The sequence below is a fragment of the Heloderma suspectum genome, chromosome 7, assembly GCF_057233095.1.
Source record: "Heloderma suspectum isolate Gila_16-S chromosome 7, 16-S_ref, whole genome shotgun sequence".
Lineage (NCBI taxonomy): Eukaryota > Metazoa > Chordata > Lepidosauria > Squamata > Helodermatidae > Heloderma > Heloderma suspectum.
In genome coordinates, this window is record NC_139464.1 from 57,586,477 (window position 1) to 57,590,439 (window position 3,963).

A 3,963-nucleotide genomic window follows, 5' to 3' on the forward strand; every position below is an offset into this window, starting at 1 on the left:
GAAGGCCTTAAGTAGGTTTTGGGTCCACTTCTAAACTTGGCATAGCTCTTTGTTTCTGTCCCCCCTCCCTCTTTGTCTGTGCTTGACCAAGTCGTTGTAATCAAAATGAATTTTCATAATTAATTCTAGGGGAGATATGGGTTTCCTTGGTGCAAAGATTGGTTCCTCACCACTAAGTGGAATAGAAAAAGACCAGTAAAAGTCACCAAACTGGTTCTCGGGGAGATGAGATGATGGCACTGGCAAGAGATTCCTTTTCAATTCACTCTCTCAACCAAGTGGTATTAGTCGTAGTCGTGGTTTCTACTGACTATGCTTGCTGCTAACAAGATCTTGTTTTTATTTGGTTTTGGCCCTGTGTGTGTGTAAGTTATATGACAGGCAGAAATTCAGCTGGTAAGCTTTTTCTATTCACTCTATATGTCAGAAAACACTCCCCTGTTGAACTTCAGCCTGATATCTAGCTGTTAAAAGCACAGCTAGCCATGCTAGAAAGAAGCTGACCACCCTAGTTGTTGGGGAGAGGCTCCATCACAAGTTCTAATACTGCCTTCTGTTCTCCATTCAAGTGGAACCTTTGAATAAAAATGCATTAAACTGCAAATGTGATGTACTAATGACCTTTTCCTTAATAAAGGCTAAGAGTATAAACATTAAATAATTGAATTGCCTTTATGTGCAATTATTTTACTTTATTATTCTCACAAAACTGGACTGCTTTGATATAATTGTTTTACAGCTAATGAAAGGCAAGGTCATATTAGAAAATGTGTTCCTTTTTCATTTCATTGGAATTATAATGCAAGAACTACAGAGATTAAAAAAAAATACATTTTACTGCCACACTATAGACTAGTTCAAGGGTAATCAGACAACTTTCAGTCCACTGAATCCTAATCAGAATGAAGCTTGAGCTCTTCACCAGACAATCAAAATTTGGTAAACAAAAGCGTGTCTAGAAAATAATTTGTGTGACCCATTTACTGTTAGCTCCACTTATTTTGTTGGAGTAGAAAATGTTTCAGTTAAAGTTTGGTGGAAGATTTCAATTAACTTAGGCCAGGAAAAGGAATCTACCTTATGCTGAGTCAGAACATTGGTGTGTCCAGCAGCTCAGCGCTGTCCAAACCAGAAGTGCACAACTTTGGGGGCCCTGAGAGCTGCATCTGGTGTCAGCTGGGGATAACACACGTGTGTGCATGCATGTGCATGTGCACACATGTACACACTAGCACTGTGCCAAATTTTTTAATCTGTTTATTTTCAGCCATTCATTGGGGGTGGGGGAGTGGGGAGGGACGAAAAGAAATTGCTCCAGAAAATTATGGGAAGGTGTGAGAATTTTGGAGAATTTTCTCAGGGTACAGGGCTTCAGTACTTATCTTACTGTACAGAGGTTGCTGGGGTGTGTGTGTGTGTGTACTCATTCTTTTACCATTTCCCCCATTCTGTCCTTGCAGCCTCTGCCATTGCTTGAGCTTCTTGAAAATCCCGCTTGAGGACTTACTGAAGACTTCCTTCCTTGGGGCTTCAAAAATTTGCACAAAGTTCAAGAAAGTTAGAAAAAATGGCCTGCAAGTCTGCAAGTCTTCAGGCAGCAGTATTCTGTACTGCTGCCTGCCGAGTGCCTGAATGCCGCGCGAGTCATGTTTGGTTTTGCTTTGTAGTTATTTCTTTTAGCAACAACAACACGAAGAATAACAACTCCTCACTCAGCTTTCAGGCACCTAGCAGGCAGCCACACTGGAAAGCCCCAAGGGAGGAAGTCCTGGCTAAGTCCTCTAGGGGGCTTTCCAAGAAGCTCAAGTAGCCGGAGAGGCTGCAAGGACAAAAGGGGGGAAATGGTAAAAGAAAGGGAACACAGGAATAGGGGTGTCAGGGAAATGTGCAACGGAACCAAATGAGTTTGGATTTTTATGAATCTGACCCATGGATTCTCCAGTAGATCGGCTTTTCCCCTGTCTGGCAGATTCCTCAGACTTGCAGGCCATTTTTCCTAACTTTCCTGAATTTTGTGCAAATTTCATTGGAAAAAAATAAGAGAAGTTTAAAAACCCAGCCAAAAATGTGCATTTCCCCCATACCGTGAAACACAGATGGAACAGATTGTACATAATCTGTACATCCTTAGCCAGGAACCCCTCAGCCACATTTCTACTGTAAGGTAAGCACTGAAGCCCTGAACTTTGAGAAATTTCTCTAACACAAGAGGCTGAAAAATGATTGCCTCTTTCACAGGGAAATGAAGAGGTAATGAAAGGGCAGGTGGGGGTTTGGCATATCACTAGTATACGCTGTCTTCCCCCTCCCCACCACACATCTCCCCTCCTTGCTTACAGACATCTAAAGATTGCTGGAGTGGTAGAGGTTAGGGATGGGCAGACTTACCTCCGTCCACACCACTGGGCACTCACCGAGCCACTGCTGTCCACCCACTAAGGATGGACGAAAGTCCCTTACCTGGTCCCGCAGCTGTGTTCGGTTGGGGGGGGAGGCGCTCCGTTTCTCCCCCCGAAATTCTTGGCAGGGGGGAGGTGCCCCGCCCCTCCCAGCCAAAATTCAGGCCGGGGGGGAGCGCCCCATCTCCCCGGCTGTGAAATAAAAAAGTAAATTGAAAAAAAAAAACGTGATAGGCTACGTAATGATTTATGTAGCCTATCACGGCTAGATTTTCAAAGTCAGCCATGATAGGCTACGTAAATGTTTACGTAGCCTATCATGGCTGACTTTGGAAAAAAAAAATTGCGTTCCTTATTTGGGAACAGGTAGTCTACTTAAAGATTTACGTAGACTACGGCGAAAATAAGGGCAACGCAAATAGCGTTGCCCTTATTTTCGCCGTAGTCTACGTAAATCTTTATGTAGACTACCCGTGCCCAAATAAGGAATGTAAATGGTGGCACCCATGGGCGCCGCCATTTGCATACGTGCTTTTTTTTCCTCAAAGTCACCCGTGATAGGCTACGTAACGATTTACGTAGCCTATCATGGCTGACTTTGGAAATCTAGCCGTGATAGGCTACGTTAATCGTTGCGTAGCCTATCACAGGTGTTTTTTTTTTCACTTTTGTATTTCGCGGCCGGGGAGACGGGGCGCTTCTCCCCGGCCTGAACTTCGGAGGGAGAACTGAAGCACCTCCCCCCACCGCGAAGCAAGCTGCGGGACCAGGTAAGTGCCTTTCGTACATCCCTACAATGAGAAGCCAAAGAACAGAGCTTCACATTCCTCATGTGTTGCAATGTCACTTCTGGAGCCCAGGCCCTAGGGAAAAGTGAAGAAATCCCAGTTAAATTGAAGGCCTTACCTAAAAATAATGAGATAATATCACTAATTCAACAAGAACAAAGCTTTTGCCATGCAAAATACAGAAGATCATACCACAAGGAGATCAATCTCTAACAGACCGTGAACAATCAATTGAAATTGAAATAACCCACTACCATTGGACCAGCGATCATACCACACATCACTGATGGGATATCCTTTAGGGTAGGGATGTCAGAGCATTCCGCCATGGATCTCGGTGAGGCCGAATGCCAGTGCATTCGCCCCCCCGAACTCCATGGCGGAATGTCCTGTCCCCCCGCCCCCCCCGCAGATCCCCCCTGGACGAGACTCACCTGGGGTGTATCTTCCTGGCGGTGGCGGCTCCGGCAGCAGCTCCAGCGGCAGCAGCCAGTCTTCCAACCGGCTGCCGCTGCCACCTTTTCCAGGCTTGTGTAAAAAAAAAAAAAGACGTGATTGGCTACATAAAGATTTACGTAGCTTATCATGGCTAGGTTTTTTTAAAAAAAAGACATGATAGGCTATGTAAATCTTTATGTAGCCTATCATGGTTGAGTGGGTTTAAAAAAAAAATGCGTACGCAAATGGCGGCGGCTATGGCCGCCGCCATTTGCGTTCCTTCTTTTTAACATCTTAATCTATGTAAATATTTACGTCGACTATGATGACGAAAATAA